At 30.2% G+C, this 22,287-nt stretch overlaps 13 non-coding genes across 13 annotated transcripts; all 13 read left to right on the forward strand.

The window, feature by feature from the left end:
• The first annotated feature begins 1,568 nt into the window (after positions 1 to 1,568).
• Trnaw-cca (transfer RNA tryptophan (anticodon CCA)) lies at positions 1,569 to 1,641 on the forward strand. Its single transcript has one exon. It is a non-coding gene; the product is annotated as a tRNA-Trp (tRNA).
• Positions 1,642 to 3,220: 1,579 nt separating this feature from the next.
• On the forward strand, positions 3,221 to 3,293 carry Trnaw-cca (transfer RNA tryptophan (anticodon CCA)). Its single transcript has one exon. It is a non-coding gene; the product is annotated as a tRNA-Trp (tRNA).
• Positions 3,294 to 4,873: 1,580 nt separating this feature from the next.
• Trnaw-cca (transfer RNA tryptophan (anticodon CCA)) lies at positions 4,874 to 4,946 on the forward strand. The gene has a single exon. It is a non-coding gene; the product is annotated as a tRNA-Trp (tRNA).
• Positions 4,947 to 6,525: 1,579 nt separating this feature from the next.
• On the forward strand, positions 6,526 to 6,598 carry Trnaw-cca (transfer RNA tryptophan (anticodon CCA)). Its single transcript has one exon. It is a non-coding gene; the product is annotated as a tRNA-Trp (tRNA).
• Positions 6,599 to 8,176: 1,578 nt separating this feature from the next.
• Trnaw-cca (transfer RNA tryptophan (anticodon CCA)) lies at positions 8,177 to 8,249 on the forward strand. Its single transcript has one exon. It is a non-coding gene; the product is annotated as a tRNA-Trp (tRNA).
• Positions 8,250 to 9,827: 1,578 nt separating this feature from the next.
• On the forward strand, positions 9,828 to 9,900 carry Trnaw-cca (transfer RNA tryptophan (anticodon CCA)). Its single transcript has one exon. It is a non-coding gene; the product is annotated as a tRNA-Trp (tRNA).
• Positions 9,901 to 11,480: 1,580 nt separating this feature from the next.
• Positions 11,481 to 11,553, forward strand: Trnaw-cca (transfer RNA tryptophan (anticodon CCA)). Its single transcript has one exon. It is a non-coding gene; the product is annotated as a tRNA-Trp (tRNA).
• Positions 11,554 to 13,131: 1,578 nt separating this feature from the next.
• Positions 13,132 to 13,204, forward strand: Trnaw-cca (transfer RNA tryptophan (anticodon CCA)). The gene has a single exon. It is a non-coding gene; the product is annotated as a tRNA-Trp (tRNA).
• A 1,579-nt stretch (positions 13,205 to 14,783) lies between these two features.
• On the forward strand, positions 14,784 to 14,856 carry Trnaw-cca (transfer RNA tryptophan (anticodon CCA)). The gene has a single exon. It is a non-coding gene; the product is annotated as a tRNA-Trp (tRNA).
• Positions 14,857 to 16,436: 1,580 nt separating this feature from the next.
• On the forward strand, positions 16,437 to 16,509 carry Trnaw-cca (transfer RNA tryptophan (anticodon CCA)). Its single transcript has one exon. It is a non-coding gene; the product is annotated as a tRNA-Trp (tRNA).
• Positions 16,510 to 18,089: 1,580 nt separating this feature from the next.
• Positions 18,090 to 18,162, forward strand: Trnaw-cca (transfer RNA tryptophan (anticodon CCA)). Its single transcript has one exon. It is a non-coding gene; the product is annotated as a tRNA-Trp (tRNA).
• A 1,580-nt stretch (positions 18,163 to 19,742) lies between these two features.
• Trnaw-cca (transfer RNA tryptophan (anticodon CCA)) lies at positions 19,743 to 19,815 on the forward strand. Its single transcript has one exon. It is a non-coding gene; the product is annotated as a tRNA-Trp (tRNA).
• Positions 19,816 to 21,395: 1,580 nt separating this feature from the next.
• On the forward strand, positions 21,396 to 21,468 carry Trnaw-cca (transfer RNA tryptophan (anticodon CCA)). The gene has a single exon. It is a non-coding gene; the product is annotated as a tRNA-Trp (tRNA).
• The last annotated feature ends 819 nt before the right edge of the window (positions 21,469 to 22,287 follow it).

The following is a 22,287-nucleotide window of genomic DNA, read 5'->3' on the forward strand; positions in this document are numbered from 1 at the left end:
ATCCAACTAAATTGAACTAATATTGACTTATTTCGTAAATGAGAATACAAACCAAAGTAAAGCAAAGCCGGGTTTGCAATAAATACAGCTAATTACCTGAGAGTGTAGGATTGGTGAATTCAGAGACACCCGACGTGTTGTCAAGTAGTTTTAACAGTGAAAATCGATATATGAAAATGATATACATGCTTATGAACATCATTTTGAAACGAAATGTTCATCAATATTAAAGTCTTCAGTTGAAGTAAGATCAATAGGACTCTATTTATAAGTACACTCTATGTTGTTTGATTTTTAAAATATGAGAGAAAACTTTCAATAAAATAATATCTTTGAAAATCTAGCAAATAAAGTTATGTAATGGGTACTTATTTTAAAGACAATGTCTTTGGATATAATATAAATGTAAAAATTACAAGTCAATGTGGTCACATAAAAAGCTTGTACTTTGTTCCAAACACAGATTATCTAGAGGAACTACAGATTAAAATGAATTAAACTTGTGCTCTGATTAGATTATTGGAAAAAACCAGAGTATTTATACAGACCAAAGTTACGAGATAAAATGTCAAGCACAGAGCTTTAAAGCCACTTGCTTGAATTAAACAGCGAGCCAACATTTAATTTTAGGAAGTTTAAGAGTGTCAGATTACGGTTGAATTGTAGCTATAGTCTTTACTAAAGTATTCATTAATGTGAACTCTTGAAGATTCAAAACATCCCAGATCTGTTCATCATCATCAATAATATACCGGTGTACATATACATAAATACATCAAGGATATACATTATATACTTATACAAAAATACATCACACATATACATACATTTACAACTATAAACTAAAGCTACATATACATGTGTATAGATTCATCAACAATATGCATACACTTACACAAAGACATTAAGGATTTACATCCATATACATCAAAGATATACATACCTATAAATACATCAACGATATGCATACATATACATACATCAAGGATATACATACATACCCATACATACATCAATGGTATATATATATACTTCAGGGATACACATACGTATCCATATACACATACATACACATAGGTACTTCAAGGATATTTGAGAGTATTAAGAGATGCTAACGAACATCATTGATAGGTTTATATTTTGTGTAGATAGATAGACAATTAGATATCAACTTTATTTACACCAGACAGTGCTGTTTAGAACAAATTGAACCATAAACAAAATGAAGTCCATCTATGGCAATCATACATGTGAGAAAATAAAGCGATGAATAATCATTAATATTTTAAATTATTATACCTGAAAATTTATGTTCACAAAACTTCACTCAACACTCTCTACAAACGTGTAGCTCTATTCACATTTTGTGTAAGAGTTCACACCTATAATAGTAGTCATTTACCTATTTGGACACAAATATCAGCTATAATAAAAGCATCTCTTAAGTCAAGTGTTATATTTCTATCTTTATCTTAACCCAAATGTAGTCCATTCTTTTGTGTTTTTATTTTTATGACTAAAAGTGGAATATATTTCGTTCCGTCATCTGGCTAATTCACCTGTATCTTGATTCTGTGGCGCAATTGGTAGCGCGTCTGACTCCAGATCAGAAGGTTGCGTGTTCAAGTCACGTCAGGGTCATTAGTTTTTTGACATCCAACTAAATTGAACTAATTTTGACTTATTTCGTAAATGAGAATACAAACCAAAGTAAAGCAAAGCCGGCTTTGCAATAGATACAGCTAATTACCTGAGGGTGTAGGGTTGGTGAAATCAAAGACACCCGACTCCTTGTCAAAAATTTTTAACAGTGAAAATCGATACATAAAAATGGTATACATGTTTATGAACGTCATTTTGAAACGAAATGTCCATCAATATTAAAGTCTTCAGTTGAAGTGAGATAAGTAGGACACTATTTATAAGTACACTATACGCCGTTTTATCTTTAATTATGAAAGAAAACTTTCAATAAAATAATATCTTTGAAACTCCAGCAAATAAAGTTATGTAATGGTACTTATTTTAAAAACAATGTCTTTGGATATAATATAAATGTAAAAATTACAAGTCAATGTGGTCACATAAAAAGCTTGTACTTTGTTCAAAACACAGAATATCTAGAGGAACTACAGATTAAAACGAATTAAACTTGTGCTCTGATTAGATTATTGGAAAAAACCAGAGTATTTATACAGACCAAAGTTACGAGATAAAATGTCATGCACAGAGCCTTAAAGCCACTTGCTTGAATTAAACAGAGATCCAACATTTAATTTTAGGAAGTTTAAGAGTGTCAGATTATGTTTGAATTGTAGCTATAGTCTTTACTGAAGTCTTCACTAATGTGAACTCTTGAAGATTCAAAACATCCCAGATCTGTTCATCATCATCAATAATATACCGATGTACATATACATAAATACATCAAGGATATACATTATATACTTATACAAAAATACATCACACATATACATCCATTTCACAATATAAACTAAAGCTACATATACATGTGTATAGATTCATCAACAATATGCATACACTTACACAAAGACATTAAGGATTTACATCCATATACATCAAAGATATACATACCTATAAATACATCAACGATATGCATACATATACATACATCAAGGATATACATACATACCCATACATACATGAATGGTATATATATATACTTCAGGGATACACATACGTATCCATATACATATACATACACATAGGTACTTCAAGGATATTTGAGAGTATTAAGAGATGCTAACGAACATCATTGATAGGTTTATATTTTGTGTAGATAGATAGACAATTAGATATCAACTTTATTTACACCAGACAGTGCTGTTTAGAACAAATTGAACCATAAACAAAGTGAAGTCCATCTATGGCAATCATACATGTGAGAAATCAAAGCGATGAATAATCATTAATATTTTAATTTATTATACCTGAAAGTTTATGTTCACAAAACTTCACTCAATGCTCTCTACAAACGTGTAGCTCTATTCACATTTTGTATAAGAGTTCACACCTATAATAGTAGTCATTTACCTATTTGGACACAAATATCAGCTATAATAAAAGCATCTCTTAAGTCAAGTATTATAATTCTGTCTTTATCTTAACCCAAATGTAGTCCATTCTTTTGTGTTTTTATTTTTATGACTAAAAGTGGAATATATTTCGTTCCGTCATCTGGCTAATTCACCTGCATCTTGATTCTGTGGCGCAATTGGTAGCGCGTCTGACTCCAGATCAGAAGGTTGTGTGTTCAAGTCATGTCAGGGTCATTATTTTTTGACATCCAACTAAATTGAACTAATATTGACTTATTTCGTAAATGAGAATACAAACCAAAGTAAAGCAAAGCCGGCTTTGCAATAAATACAGCTAATTACCTGAGAGTGTAGGATTGGTGAATTCAGAGACACCCGACGTGTTGTCAAGTAGTTTTAACAGTGAAAATCGATATATGAAAATGATATACATGCTTATGAACATCATTTTGAAACGAAATGTTCATCAATATTAAAGTCTTCAGTTGAAGTAAGATCAATAGGACTCTATTTATAAGTACACTCTATGTTGTTTGATTTTTAAAATATGAGAGAAAACTTTCAATAAAATAATATCTTTGAAAATCTAGCAAATAAAGTTATGTAATGGGTACTTATTTTAAAGACAATGTCTTTGGATATAATATAAATGTAAAAATTACAAGTCAATGTGGTGACATAAAAAGCTTGTACTTTGTTCCAAACACAGATTATCTAGAGGAACTACAGATTAAAACGAATTAAACTTGTGCTCTGATTAGATTATTGGAAAAAACCAGAGTATTTATACAGACCAAAGTTACGAGATAAAATGTCATGCACAGAGCTTTAAAGCCACTTGCTTGAATTAAACAGCGAGCCAACATTTAATTTTAGGAAGTTTAAGAGTGTCAGATTACGGTTGAATTGTAGCTATAGTCTTTACTAAAGTATTCATTAATGTGAACTCTTGAAGATTCAAAACATCCCAGATCTGTTCATCATCATCAATAATATACCGGTGTACATATACATAAATACATCAAGGATATACATTATATACTTATACAAAAATACATCACACATATACATACATTTACAACTATAAACTAAAGCTACATATACATGTGTATAGATTCATCAACAATATGCATACACTTACACAAAGACATTAAGGATTTACATCCATATACATCAAAGATATACATACCTATAAATACATCAACGATATGCATACATATACATACATCAAGGATATACATACATACCCATACATACATCAATGGTATATATATATACTTCAGGGATACACATACGTATCCATATACACATACATACACATAGGTACTTCAAGGATATTTGAGAGTATTAAGAGATGCTAACGAACATCATTGATAGGTTTATATTTTGTGTAGATAGATAGACAATTAGATATCAACTTTATTTACACCAGACAGTGCTGTTTAGAACAAATTGAACCATAAACAAAGTGAAGTCCATCTATGGCAATCATACATGTGAGAAATCAAAGCGATGAATAATCATTAATATTTTAAATTATTATACCTGAAAATTTATGTTCACAAAACTTCACTCAACACTCTCTACAAACGTGTAGCTCTATTCACATTTTGTGTAAGAGTTCACACCTATAATAGTAGTCATTTACTTATTTGGACACAAATATCAGCTATAATAAAAGCATCTCTTAAGTCAAGTGTTATATTTCTATCTTTATCTTAACCCAAATGTAGTCCATTCTTTTGTGTTTTTATTTTTATGACTAAAAGTGGAATATATTTCGTTCCGTCATCTGGCTAATTCACCTGTATCTTGATTCTGTGGCGCAATTGGTAGCGCGTCTGACTCCAGATCAGAAGGTTGCGTGTTCAAGTCACATCAGGGTCATTATTTTTTGACATCCAACTAAATTGAACAGATTTTGACTTATTTCGTAAATGAGAATACAAACCAAAGTAAAGCAAAGCCGGCTTTGCAATAAATACAGCTAATTACCTGAGAGTGTAGGATTGGTGAATTCAGAGACACCCGACGTGTTGTCAAGTAGTTTTAACAGTAAAAATCGATATATGAAAATGATATACATGTTTATGAACGTCATTTTGAAACGAAATGTCCATCAATATTAAAGTCTTCAGTTGAAGTAAGATCAATAGGACTCTATTTATAAGTACACTCTATGTTGTTTGATTTTTAAAATATGAGAGAAAACTTTCAATAAAATAATATCTTTGAAAATCTAGCAAATAAAGTTATGTAATGGGTAATTATTTTAAATACAATGTCTTTAAATATAATATAAATGTAAAAATTACAAGTCAATGTGGTCACATAAAAAGCTTGTACTTTGTTCCAAACACAGAATATCTAGAGGAACTACAGATTAAAACGAATTAAACTTGTGCTCTGATTAGATTATTGGAAAAAACCAAAGTATTTATACAGACCAAAGTTACGAGATAAAATGTCATGCACAGAGCCTTAAAGCCACTTGCTTGAATTAAACAGCGAGCCAACATTTAATTTTAGGAAGTTTAAGAGTGTCAGATTACGGTTGAATTGTAGCTATAGTCTTTACTAAAGTATTCATTAATGTGAACTCTTGAAGATTCAAAACATCCCAGATCTGTTCATCATCATCAATAATATACCGGTGTACATATACATAAATACATCAAGGATATACATTATATACTTATACAAAAATACATCACACATAGACATACATTTACAACTATAAACTAAAGCTACATATACATGTGTATAGATTCATCAACAATATGCATACACTTACACAAAGACATTAAGGATTTACATCCATATACATCAAAGATATACATACCTATAAATACATCAACGATATGCATACATATACATACATGAAGGATATACATACATACCCATACATACATGAATGGTATATATATATACTTCAGGGATACACATACGTATCCATATACATATACATACACATAGGTACTTCAAGGATATTTTAGAGTATTAAGAGATGCTAACGAACATTATTGATAGGTTTATTTTTTGGTGTAGATAGATATACAATTAGATATACACTTTATTTACACCAGACAGTGCTGTTTAGAACAAATTGAACCATAAACAAAATGAAGTCCATCTATGGCAATCATACTTGTGAGAAAATAAAGCGATGAATAATCATCAATATTTTAATTTATTATACCTGAAAGTTTATGTTCACAAAACTTCACTCAACTCTCTACAAACGTGTAGCTCTATTCACATTTTGTGTAAAAGTTCACACCTATAATAGTAGTCATTTACCTATTTGGACACAAATATCAGCTATAATAAAAGCATCTCTTAAGTCAAGTATTATAATTCTGTCTTTATCTTAACCCAAATGTAGTCCATTCTTTTGTGTTTTTATTTTCATGACTAAAAGTGGAATATATTTCGTTCCGTCATCTGGCTAATTCACCTGTATCTTGACTCTGTGGCGCAATCGGTAGCGCGTCTGACTCCAGATCAGAAGGTTGCGTGTTCAACTCACGTCAGAGTCATTTTTTTTTGACATCCAACTAAATTGAACTAATTTGGACTTATTTCGTAAATGAGAATACAAACAAAAGTAAAGCAAAGCCGGGTTTGCAATAAATACAGCTAATTACCTGAGAGTGTAGGATTGGTGAATTCAGAGACACCCGACGTGTTGTCAAGTAGTTTTAACAGTAAAAATCGATATATGAAAATGATATACATGTTTATGAACGTCATTTTGAAACGAAATGTTCATCAATATTAAAGTCTTCAGTTGAAGTAAGATCAATAGGACTCTATTTATAAGTACACTCTATGTTGTTTGATTTTTAAAATATGAGAGAAAACTTTCAATAAAATAATATCTTTGAAAATCTAGCAAATAAAGTTATGTAATGAATACTTATTTTAAAGACAATGTCTTTGGATATAATATAAATGTAAAAATTACAAGTCAATGTGGTCACATAAAAAGCTTGTACTTTGTTCCAAACACAGATTATCTAGAGGAACTACAGATTAAAACGAATTAAACTTGTGCTCTGATTAGATTATTGGAAAAAACCAGAGTATTTATACAGACCAAAGTTACGAGATAAAATGTCAAGCACAGAGCTTTAAAGCCACTTGCTTGAATTAAACAGAGATCCAACATTTAATTTTAGGAAGTTTAAGAGTGTCAGATTATGTTTGAATTGTAGCTATAGTCTTTACTGAAGTCTTCACTAATGTGAACTCTTGAAGATTCAAAACATCGCAGATCTGTTCATCATCATCAATAATATACCGATGTACATATACATAAATACATCAAGGATATACATTATATACTTATACAAAAATACATCACACATATACATCCATTTCACAATATAAACTAAAGCTACATATACATGTGTATAGATTCATCAACAATATGCATACACTTACACAAAGACATTAAGGATTTACATCCATATACATCAAAGATATACATACCTATAAATACATCAATGATATGCATACATATACATACATCAAGGATATACATACATACCCATACATACATCAATGGTATAAATATATACTTCAGGGATACACATACGTATCCATATACATATACATACACATAGGTACTTCAAGGATATTTGAGAGTATTAAGAGATGCTAACAAACATTATTGATAGGTTTATATTTTGTGTAGATAGATAGACAATTAGATATCAACTTTATTTACACCAGACAGTGCTGTTTAGAACAAAATGAACCATAAACAAAATGAAGTCCATCTATGGCAATCATACTTGTGAGAAAATAAAGCGATGAATAATCATCAATGTTTTAATTTATTATACCTGAAAGTTTATGTTCACAAAACTTCACTCAACTCTCTACAAACGTGTAGCTCTATTCACATTTTGTGTAAAAGTTCACACCTATAATAGTAGTCATTTACCTATTTGGACACAAATATCAGCTATAATAAAAGCATCTCTTAAGTCAAGTATTATAATTCTGTCTTTATCTTAACCCAAATGTAGTCCATTCTTTTGTGTTTTTATTTTTATGACTAAAAGTGGAATATATTTCGTTCCGTCATCTGGCTAATTCACCTGTATCTTGACTCTGTGGCGCAATTGGTAGCGCGTCTGACTCCAGATCAGAAGGTTGCGTGTTCAAGTCACGTCAGGGTCATTTTTTTTGACATCCAACTAAATTGAACTAATTGGGACTTATTTCGTAAATGAGAATACAAACCAAAGTAAAGCAAAGCCGGCTTTGCAATAGATACAGCTAATGACCTGAGGGTGTAGGGTTGGTGAAATCAAAAACACCCGACTCAATGTCAAAAATTTTTAGCAGTAAAAATCGATACATAAAAATAGTATACATGTTTATGAACGTCATTTTGAAACGAAATGTCCATCAATATTAAAATCTTCAGTTGAAGTGAGATAAGTAGGACTCTATTTATAAGTACACTATACGCCGTTTTATCTTTAATTATGAGAGAAAACTTTCAATAAAATAATATCTTTGAAAATCTAGCAAATAAAGTTATGTAATGGGTACTTATTTTAAATACAATGTCTTTGGATATAATATGAATGTAAAAATTACAAGTCAATGTGGTCACATAAAAAGCTTGTACTCTGTTCAAAACACAGAATATCTAGAGGAACTACAGATTAAAACGAATTAAACTTGTGCTCTGATTAGATTATTGGAAAAAACCAAAGTATTTATACAGACCAAAGTTACGAGATAAAATGTCAAGCACAGAGCCTTAAAGCCACTTGCTTGAATTAAACAGAGATCCAACATTTAATTTTAGGAAGTTTAAGAGTGTCAGATTATGTTTGAATTGTAGCTATAGTCTTTACTGAAGTCTTCACTAATGTGAACTCTTGAAGATTCAAAACATCCCAGATCTGTTCATCATCATCAATAATATACCGATGTACATATACATAAATACATCAAGGATATACATTATATACTTATACAAAAATACATCACACATATACATACATTTACAACTATAAACTAAAGCTACATATACATGTGTATAGATTCATCAACAATATGCATACACTTACACAAAGACATTAAGGATTTACATCCATATACATCAAAGATATACATACCTATAAATACATCAACGATATGCATACATATACATACATCAAGGATATACATACATACCCATACATTCATCAATGGTGTATATATATACTTCAAGGATACACATACATATCCATATACACATACATACACATAGGTACTTCAAGGATATTTTAGAGTATTAAGAGATGCTAACGAACATCATTGATAGGTTTATATTTTGTGTAGATAGATAGACAATTAGATATCAACTTTATTTACACCAGACAGTGCTGTTTAGAACAAATTGAACCATAAACAAAATGAAGTCCATCTATGGCAATCATACATGTGAGAAATCAAAGCGATGAATAATCATTAATATTTTAAATTATTATACCTGAAAGTTTATGTTCACAAAACTTCACTCAATGCTCTCTACAAACGTGTAGCTCTATTCACATTTTGTATAAGAGTTCAGACCTATAATAGTAGTCATTTACCTATTTGGACACAAATATCAGCTATAATAAAAGCATCTCTTAAGTCAAGTATTATAATTAATTCTTTATCTTAACCCAAATGTAGTCCATTCTTTTGTGTTTTTATTTTCATGACTAAAAGTGGAATATATTTCGTTCCGTCATCTGGCTAATTCACCTGTATCTTGATTCTGTGGCGCAATTGGTAGCGCGTCTGACTCCAGATCAGAAGGTTGCGTGTTCAAGTCACGTCAGGGTCATTATTCTTTGACATCCAACTAAATTGAACTAATTTTGACTTATTTCGTAAATGAGAATACAAACCAAAGTAAAGCAAAGCCGGCTTTGCAATAAATACAGCTAATTACCTAAGAGTGTAGGATTGGTGAATTCAGAGACACCCGACGTGTTGTCAAGTAGTTTTAACAGTAAAAATCGATATATGAAAATGATATACATGCTTATGAACGTCATTTTGAAACGAAATGTTCATCAATATTAAAGTCTTCAGTTGAAGTAAGATCAATAGGACTCTATTTATAAGTACACTCTATGTTGTTTGATTTTTGAAATATGAGCGAAAACTTTCAATAAAATAATATCTTTGAAAATCTAGCAAATAAAGTTATGTAATGGGTACTTATTTTAAAGACAATGTCTTTGGATATAATATAAATGTAAAAATTACAAGTCAATGTGGTCAAATAAAAAGCTTGTACTTTGTTCCAAACACAGATTATCTAGAGGAACTACAGATTAAAACGAATTAAACTTGTGCTCTGATTAGATTATTGGAAAAAACCAGAGTATTTATACAGACCAAAGTTACGAGATAAAATGTCAAGCACAGAGCTTTAAAGCCACTTGCTTGAATTAAACAGCGAGCCAACATTTAATTTTAGGAAGTTTAAGAGTGTCAGATTACGGTTGAATTGTAGCTATAGTCTTTACTAAAGTATTCCTTAATGTGAACTCTTGAAGATTCAAAACATCCCAGATCTGTTCATCATCATCAATAATATACCGATGTACATATACATAAATACATCAAGGATATACATTATATACTTATACAAAAATACATCACACATATACATACATTTACAACTATAAACTAAAGCTACATATACATGTGTATAGATTCATCAACAATATGCATACACTTACACAAAGACATTAAGGATTTACATCCATATACATCAACGATATACATACCTATAAATGCATCAACGATATGCATACATATACATACATCAAGGATATACATACATACCCATACATACATCAATGGTATATATATATACTTCAGGGATACACATACGTATCCATATACACATACATACACATAGGTACTTAAAGGGTATTTGAGAGTATTAAGAGATGCTAACAAACATTATTGATAGGTTTATATTTTGTGTAGATAGATAGACAATTAGATATCAACTTTATTTACACCAGACAGTGCTGTTTAGAACAAAATGAACCATAAACAAAATGAAGTCCATCTATGGCAATCATACATGTGAGAAAATAAAGCGATGAATAATCATTAATATTTTAATTTATTATACCTGAAAATTTATGTTCACAAAACTTCACTCAATGCTCTCTACAAACGTGTAGCTCTATTCACATTTTGTGTAAGAGTTCACACCTATAATAGTAGTCATTTACCTATTTGGACACAAATATCAGCTATAATAAAAGCATCTCTTAAGTCAAGTGTTATATTTCTATCTTTATCTTAACCCAAATGTAGTCCATTCTTTTGTGTTTTTATTTTTATGACTAAAAGTGGAATATATTTCGTTCCGTCATCTGGCTAATTCACCTGTATCTTGACTCTGTGGCGCAATTGGTAGTGCGTCTGACTCCAGATCAGAAGGTTGCGTGTTCAAGTCACGTCAGGGTCATTATTTTTTGACATCCAACTAAATTGAACAGATTTTGACTTATTTCGTAAATGAGAATACAAACCAAAGTAAAGCAAAGCCGGCTTTGCAATAAATACAGCTAATTACCTGAGAGTGTAGGATTGGTGAATTCAGAGACACCCGACGTGTTGTCAAGTAGTTTTAACAGTAAAAATCGATATATGAAAATGATATACATGTTTATGAACGTCATTTTGAAACGAAATGTCCATCAATATTAAAGTCTTCAGTTGAAGTAAGATCAATAGGACTCTATTTATAAGTACACTCTATGTTGTTTGATTTTTAAAATATGAGCGAAAACTTTCAATAAAATAATATCTTTGAAAATCTAGCAAATAAAGTTATGTAATGGGTACTTATTTTAAATACAATGTCTTTGGATATAATATGAATGTAAAAATTACAAGTCAATGTGGTCACATAAAAAGCTTGTACTCTGTTCAAAACACAGAATATCTAGAGGAACTACAGATTAAAACGAATTAAACTTGTGCTCTGATTAGATTATTGGAAAAAACCAAAGTATTTATACAGACCAAAGTTACGAGATAAAATGTCATGCACAGAGCCTTAAAGCCACTTGCTTGAATTAAACAGAGATCCAACATTTAATTTTAGGAAGTTTAAGAGTGTCAGATTATGTTTGAATTGTAGCTATAGTCTTTACTGAAGTCTTCACTAATGTGAACTCTTGAAGATTCAAAACATCCCAGATCTGTTCATCATCATCAATAATATACCGATGTACATATACATAAATACATCAAGGATATACATTATATACTTATACAAAAATACATCACACATATACATCCATTTCACAATATAAACTAAAGCTACATATACATGTGTATAGATTCATCAACAATATGCATACACTTACACAAAGACATTAAGGATTTACATCCATATACATCAAAGATATACATACCTATAAATACATCAACGATATGCATACATATACATACATCAAGGATATACATACATACCCATACATACATGAATGGTATATATATATACTTCAGGGATACACATACGTATCCATATACATATACATACACATAGGTACTTCAAGGATATTTGAGAGTATTAAGAGATGCTAACAAACATTATTGATAGGTTTATATTTTGTGTAGATAGATAGACAATTAGATATCAACTTTATTCACACCAGACAGTGCTGTTTAGAACAAAATGAACCATAAACAAAATGAAGTCCATCTATGGCAATCATACTTGTGAGAAAATAAAGCGATGAATAATCATCAATGTTTTAATTTATTATACCTGAAAGTTTATGTTCACAAATCTTCACTCAACTCTCTACAAACGTGTAGCTCTATTCACATTTTGTGTAAAAGTTCTGACCTATAATAGTAGTCATTTACCTATTTGGACACAAATATCAGCTATAATAAAAGCATCTCTTAAGTCAAGTATTATAATTCTGTCTTTATCTTAACCCAAATGTAGTCCATTCTTTTGTGTTTTTATTTTTATGACTAAAAGTGGAATATATTTCGTTCCGTCATCTGGCTAATTCACCTGTATCTTGACTCTGTGGTGCAATTGGTAGTGCGTCTGACTCCAGATCAGAAGGTTGCGTGTTCAAGTCACGTCAGGGTCATTTTTTTTTGACATCCAACTAAATTGAACTAATTGGGACTTATTTCGTAAATGAGAATACAAACCAAAGTAAAGCAAAGCCGGCTTTGCAATAGATACAGCTAATGACCTGAGGGTGTAGGGTTGGTGAAATCAAAAACACCCGACTCATTGTCAAAAATTTTTAACAGTAAAAATCGATACATAAAAATAGTATACATGTTTATGAACGTCATTTTGAAACGAAATGTCCATCAATATTAAAGTCTTCAGTTGAAGTGAGATAAGTAGGACACTATTTATAAGTACACTATACGCCGTTTTATCTTTAATTATGAGAGAAAACTTTCAATAAAATAATATCTTTGAAAATCTAGCAAATAAAGTTATGTAATGGGTACTTATTTTAAAGACAATGTCTTTGGATATAATATAATTGTACAAATTACAAGTCAATGTGGTCACATATAAAGCTTGTACTTTGTTCAAAACACAGAATATCTAGAGGAACTACAGATTAAAACGAATTAAACTTGTGCTCTGATTACATTATTGGAAAAAACCAGAGTATTTATACAGACCAAAGTTACGAGATAAAATGTCAAGCACAGAGCCTTAAAGCCACTTGCTTGAATTAAACAGAGATCCAACATTTAATTTTAGGAAGTTTAAGAGTGTCAGATTATGTTTGAATTGTAGCTATAGTCTTTACTGAAGTCTTCACTAATGTGAACTCTTGAAGATTCAAAACATCCCAGATCTGTTCATCATCATCAATAATATACCGATGTACATATACATAAATACATCAAGGATATACATTATATACTTATACAAAAATACATCACACATATACATCCATTTCACAATATAAACTAAAGCTACATATACATGTGTATAGATTCATCAACAATATGCATACACTTACACAAAGACATTAAGGATTTACATCCATATACATCAAAGATATACATACCTATAAATGCATCAACGATATGCATACATATACATACATCAAGGATATACATACATACCCATACATTCAACAATGGTGTATATATATACTTCAAGGATACACATACATATCCATATACACATACATACACATAGGTACTTCAAGGATATTTTAGAGTATTAAGAGATGCTAACGAACATCATTGATAGGTTTATATTTTGTGTAGATAGATAGACAATTAGATATCAACTTTATTTACACCAGACAGTGCTGTTTAGAACAAATTGAACCATAAACAAAATGAAGTCCATCTATGGCAATCATACATGTGAGAAAATAAAGCGATGAATAATCATTAATATTTTAATTTATTATACCTGAAAATTTATGTTCACAAAACTTCACTCAACACTCTCTACAAACGTGTAGCTCTATTCACATTTTGTGTAAGAGTTCACACCTATAATAGTAGTCATTTACCTATTTGGACACAAATATCAGCTATAATAAAAGCATCTCTTAAGTCAAGTGTTATATTTCTATCTTTATCTTAACCCAAATGTAGTCCATTCTTTTGTGTTTTTATTTTTATGACTAAAAGTGGAATATATTTCGTTCCGTCATCTGGCTAATTCACCTGTATCTTGATTCTGTGGTGCAATTGGTAGCGCGTCTGACTCCAGATCAGAAGGTTGCGTGTTCAAGTCACATCAGGGTCATTATTTTTTGACATCCAACTAAATTGAACAGATTTTGACTTATTTCGTAAATGAGAATACAAACCAAAGTAAAGCAAAGCCGGCTTTGCAATAAATACAGCTAATTACCTGAGAGTGTAGGATTGGTGAATTCAGAGACACCCGACGTGTTGTCAAGTAGTTTTAACAGTAAAAATCGATATATGAAAATGATATACATGTTTATGAACGTCATTTTGAAACGAAATGTCCATCAATATTAAAGTCTTCAGTTGAAGTAAGATCAATAGGACTCTATTTATAAGTACACTCTATGTTGTTTGATTTTTAAAATATGAGCGAAAACTTTCAATAAAATAATATCTTTGAAAATCTAGCAAATAAAGTTATGTAATGGGTACTTATTTTAAATACAATGTCTTTGGATATAATATGAATGTAAAAATTACAAGTCAATGTGGTCACATAAAAAGCTTGTACTCTGTTCAAAACACAGAATATCTAGAGGAACTACAGATTAAAACGAATTAAACTTGTGCTCTGATTAGATTATTGGAAAAAACCAAAGTATTTATACAGACCAAAGTTACGAGATAAAATGTCAAGCACAGAGCCTTAAAGCCACTTGCTTGAATTAAACAGAGATCCAACATTTAATTTTAGGAAGTTTAAGAGTGTCAGATTATGTTTGAATTGTAGCTATAGTCTTTACTGAAGTCTTCACTAATGTGAACTCTTGAAGATTCAAAACATCCCAGATCTGTTCATCATCATCAATAATATACCGATGTACATATACATAAATACATCAAGGATATACATTATATACTTATACAAAAATACATCACACATATACATACATTTACAACTATAAACTAAAGCTACATATACATGTGTATAGATTCATCAACAATATGCATACACTTACACAAAGACATTAAGGATTTACATCCATATACATCAAAGATATACATACCTATAAATACATCAACGATATGCATACATATACATACATCAAGGATATACATACATACCCATACATTCATCAATGGTGTATATATATACTTCAAGGATACACATACATATCCATATACACATACATACACATAGGTACTTCAAGGATATTTTAGAGTATTAAGAGATGCTAACGAACATCATTGATAGGTTTATATTTTGTGTAGATAGATAGACAATTAGATATCAACTTTATTTACACCAGACAGTGCTGTTTAGAACAAATTGAACCATAAACAAAATGAAGTCCATCTATGGCAATCATACATGTGAGAAATCAAAGCGATGAATAATCATTAATATTTTAAATTATTATACCTGAAAGTTTATGTTCACAAAACTTCACTCAATGCTCTCTACAAACGTGTAGCTCTATTCACATTTTGTATAAGAGTTCAGACCTATAATAGTAGTCATTTACCTATTTGGACACAAATATCAGCTATAATAAAAGCATCTCTTAAGTCAAGTATTATAATTCTGTCTTTATCTTAACCCAAATGTAGTCCATTCTTTTGTGTTTTTATTTTCATGACTAAAAGTGGAATATATTTCGTTCCGTCATCTGGCTAATTCACCTGTATCTTGATTCTGTGGCGCAATTGGTAGCGCGTCTGACTCCAGATCAGAAGGTTGCGTGTTCAAGTCACGTCAGGGTCATTATTCTTTGACATCCAACTAAATTGAACTAATTTTGACTTATTTCGTAAATGAGAATACAAACCAAAGTAAAGCAAAGCCGGCTTTGCAATAAATACAGCTAATTACCTAAGAGTGTAGGATTGGTGAATTCAGAGACACCCGACGTGTTGTCAAGTAGTTTTAACAGTAAAAATCGATATATGAAAATGATATACATGCTTATGAACGTCATTTTGAAACGAAATGTTCATCAATATTAAAGTCTTCAGTTGAAGTAAGATCAATAGGACTCTATTTATAAGTACACTCTATGTTGTTTGATTTTTAAAATATGAGAGAAAACTTTCAATAAAATAATATCTTTGAAAATCTAGCAAATAAAGTTATGTAATGGGTACTTATTTTAAAGACAATGTCTTTGGATATAATATAAATGTAAAAATTACAAGTCAATGTGGTCACATAAAAAGCTTGTACTTTGTTCCAAACACAGATTATCTAGAGGAACTACAGATTAAAACGAATTAAACTTGTGCTCTGATTAGATTATTGGAAAAAACCAAAGTATTTATACAGACCAAAGTTACGAGATAAAATGTCATGCACAGAGCTTTAAAGCCACTTGCTTGAATTAAACAGAGATCCAACATTTAATTTTAGGAAGTTTAAGAGTGTCAGATTATGTTTGAATTGTAGCTATAGTCTTTACTGAAGTCTTCACTAATGTGAACTCTTGAAGATTCAAAACATCCCAGATCTGTTCATCATCATCAATAATATACCGATGTACATATACATAAATACATCAAGGATATACATTATATACTTATACAAAAATACATCACACATATACATACATTTACAACTATAAACTAAAGCTACATATACATGTGTATAGATTCATCAACAATATGCATACACTTACACAAAGACATTAAGGATTTACATCCATATACATCAAAGATATACATACCTATAAATGCATCAACGATATGCATACATATACATACATCAAGGATATACATACATACCCATACATTCAACAATGGTGTATATATATACTTCAAGGATACACATACATATCCATATACACATACATACACATAGGTACTTCAAGGATATTTTAGAGTATTAAGAGATGCTAACGAACATCATTGATAGGTTTATATTTTGTGTAGATAGATAGACAATTAGATATCAACTTTATTTACACCAGACAGTGCTGTTTAGAACAAATTGAACCATAAACAAAATGAAGTCCATCTATGGCAATCATACATGTGAGAAAATAAAGCGATGAATAATCATTAATATTTTAATTTATTATACCTGAAAATTTATGTTCACAAAACTTCACTCAACACTCTCTACAAACGTGTAGCTCTATTCACATTTTGTGTAAGAGTTCACACCTATAATAGTAGTCATTTACCTATTTGGACACAAATATCAGCTATAATAAAAGCATCTCTTAAGTCAAGTGTTATATTTCTATCTTTATCTTAACCCAAATGTAGTCCATTCTTCTGTGTTTTTATTTTTATGACTAAAAGTGGAATATATTTCGTTCCGTCATCTGGCTAATTCACCTGTATCTTGATTCTGTGGTGCAATTGGTAGCGCGTCTGACTCCAGATCAGAAGGTTGCGTGTTCAAGTCACATCAGGGTCATTATTTTTTGACATCCAACTAAATTGAACAGATTTTGACTTATTTCGTAAATGAGAATACAAACCAAAGTAAAGCAAAGCCGGCTTTGCAATAAATACAGCTAATTACCTGAGAGTGTAGGATTGGTGAATTCAGAGACACCCGACGTGTTGTCAAGTAGTTTTAACAGTAAAAATCGATATATGAAAATGATATACATGTTTATGAACGTCATTTTGAAACGAAATGTCCATCAATATTAAAGTCTTCAGTTGAAGTAAGATCAATAGGACTCTATTTATAAGTACACTCTATGTTGTTTGATTTTTAAAATATGAGCGAAAACTTTCAATAAAATAATATCTTTGAAAATCTAGCAAATAAAGTTATGTAATGGGTACTTATTTTAAATACAATGTCTTTGGATATAATATGAATGTAAAAATTACAAGTCAATGTGGTCACATAAAAAGCTTGTACTCTGTTCAAAACACAGAATATCTAGAGGAACTACAGATTAAAACGAATTAAACTTGTGCTCTGATTAGATTATTGGAAAAAACCAAAGTATTTATACAGACCAAAGTTACGAGATAAAATGTCAAGCACAGAGCCTTAAAGCCACTTGCTTGAATTAAACAGAGATCCAACATTTAATTTTAGGAAGTTTAAGAGTGTCAGATTATGTTTGAATTGTAGCTATAGTCTTTACTGAAGTCTTCACTAATGTGAACTCTTGAAGATTCAAAACATCCCAGATCTGTTCATCATCATCAATAATATACCGATGTACATATACATAAATACATCAAGGATATACATTATATACTTATACAAAAATACATCACACATATACATACATTTACAACTATAAACTAAAGCTACATATACATGTGTATAGATTCATCAACAATATGCATACACTTACACAAAGACATTAAGGATTTACATCCATATACATCAAAGATATACATACCTATAAATACATCAACGATATGCATACATATACATACATCAAGGATATACATACATACCCATACATTCATCAATGGTGTATATATATACTTCAAGGATACACATACATATCCATATACACATACATACACATAGGTACTTCAAGGATATTTTAGAGTATTAAGAGATGCTAACGAACATCATTGATAGGTTTATATTTTGTGTAGATAGATAGACAATTAGATATCAACTTTATTTACACCAGACAGTGCTGTTTAGAACAAATTGAACCATAAACAAAATGAAGTCCATCTATGGCAATCATACATGTGAGAAATCAAAGCGATGAATAATCATTAATATTTTAAATTATTATACCTGAAAGTTTATGTTCACAAAACTTCACTCAATGCTCTCTACAAACGTGTAGCTCTATTCACATTTTGTATAAGAGTTCACACCTATAATAGTAGTCATTTACCTATTTGGACACAAATATCAGCTATAATAAAAGCATCTCTTAAGTCAAGTATTATAATTCTGTCTTTATCTTAACCCAAATGTAGTCCATTCTTTTGTGTTTTTATTTTCATGACTAAAAGTGGAATATATTTCGTTCCGTCATCTGGCTAATTCACCTGTATCTTGATTCTGTGGCGCAATTGGTAGCGCGTCTGACTCCAGATCAGAAGGTTGCGTGTTCAAGTCACGTCAGGGTCATTATTCTTTGACATCCAACTAAATTGAACTAATTTTGACTTATTTCGTAAATGAGAATACAAACCAAAGTAAAGCAAAGCCGGCTTTGCAATAAATACAGCTAATTACCTAAGAGTGTAGGATTGGTGAATTCAGAGACACCCGACGTGTTGTCAAGTAGTTTTAACAGTAAAAATCGATATATGAAAATGATATACATGCTTATGAACGTCATTTTGAAACGAAATGTTCATCAATATTAAAGTCTTCAGTTGAAGTAAGATCAATAGGACTCTATTTATAAGTACACTCTATGTTGTTTGATTTTTAAAATATGAGAGAAAACTTTCAATAAAATAATATCTTTGAAAATCTAGCAAATAAAGTTATGTAATGGGTACTTATTTTAAAGACAATGTCTTTGGATATAATATAAATGTAAAAATTACAAGTCAATGTGGTCACATAAAAAGCTTGTACTTTGTTCCAAACACAGATTATCTAGAGGAACTACAGATTAAAACGAATTAAACTTGTGCTCTGATTAGATTATTGGAAAAAACCAAAGTATTTATACAGACCAAAGTTACGAGATAAAATGTCATGCACAGAGCTTTAAAGCCACTTGCTTGAATTAAACAGAGATCCAACATTTAATTTTAGGAAGTTTAAGAGTGTCAGATTATGTTTGAATTGTAGCTATAGTCTTTACTGAAGTCTTCACTAATGTGAACTCTTGAAGATTCAAAACATCCCAGATCTGTTCATCATCATCAATAATATACCGATGTACATATACATAAATACATCAAGGATATACATTATATACTTATACAAAAATACATCACACATATACATACATTTACAACTATAAACTAAAGCTACATATACATGTGTATAGATTCATCAACAATATGCATACACTTACACAAAGACATTAAGGATTTACATCCATATACATCAAAGATATACATACCTATAAATGCATCAACGATATGCATACATATACATACATCAAGGATATACATACATACCCATACATTCAACAATGGTGTATATATATACTTCAAGGATACACATACATATCCATATACACATACATACACATAGGTACTTCAAGGATATTTTAGAGTATTAAGAGATGCTAACGAACATCATTGATAGGTTTATATTTTGTGTAGATAGATAGACAATTAGATATCAACTTTATTTACACCAGACAGTGCTGTTTAGAACAAATTGAACCATAAACAAAATGAAGTCCATCTATGGCAATCATACATGTGAGAAAATAAAGCGATGAATAATCATTAATATTTTAATTTATTATACCTGAAAATTTATGTTCACAAAACTTCACTCAACACTCTCTACAAACGTGTAGCTCTATTCACATTTTGTGTAAGAGTTCACACCTATAATAGTAGTCATTTACCTATTTGGACACAAATATCAGCTATAATAAAAGCATCTCTTAAGTCAAGTGTTATATTTCTATCTTTATCTTAACCCAAATGTAGTCCATTCTTTTGTGTTTTTATTTTTATGACTAAAAGTGGAATATATTTCGTTCCGTCATCTGGCTAATTCACCTGTATCTTGATTCTGTGGTGCAATTGGTAGCGCGTCTGACTCCAGATCAGAAGGTTGCGTGTTCAAGTCACATCAGGGTCATTATTTTTTGACATCCAACTAAATTGAACAGATTTTGACTTATTTCGTAAATGAGAATACAAACCAAAGTAAAGCAAAGCCGGCTTTGCAATAAATACAGCTAATTACCTGAGAGTGTAGGATTGGTGAATTCAGAGACACCCGACGTGTTGTCAAGTAGTTTTAACAGTAAAAATCGATATATGAAAATGATATACATGTTTATGAACGTCATTTTGAAACGAAATGTCCATCAATATTAAAGTCTTCAGTTGAAGTAAGATCAATAGGACTCTATTTATAAGTACACTCTATGTTGTTTGATTTTTAAAATATGAGCGAAAACTTTCAATAAAATAATATCTTTGAAAATCTAGCAAATAAAGTTATGTAATGGGTACTTATTTTAAATACAATGTCTTTGGATATAATATGAATGTAAAAATTACAAGTCAATGTGGTCAAATAAAAAGCTTGTACTTTGTTCCAAACACAGATTATCTAGAGGAACTACAGATTAAAACGAATTAAACTTGTGCTCTGATTAGATTATTGGAAAAAACCAGAGTATTTATACAGACCAAAGTTACGAGATAAAATGTCAAGCACAGAGCTTTAAAGCCACTTGCTTGAATTAAACAGCGAGCCAACATTTAATTTTAGGAAGTTTAAGAGTGTCAGATTACGGTTGAATTGTAGCTATAGTCTTTACTAAAGTATTCCTTAATGTGAACTCTTGAAGATTCAAAACATCCCAGATCTGTTCATCATCATCAATAATATACCGATGTACATATACATAAATACATCAAGGATATACATTATATACTTATACAAAAA

Source organism: Watersipora subatra, chromosome 6 (assembly GCF_963576615.1).
Source record: "Watersipora subatra chromosome 6, tzWatSuba1.1, whole genome shotgun sequence".
Lineage (NCBI taxonomy): Eukaryota > Metazoa > Bryozoa > Gymnolaemata > Cheilostomatida > Watersiporidae > Watersipora > Watersipora subatra.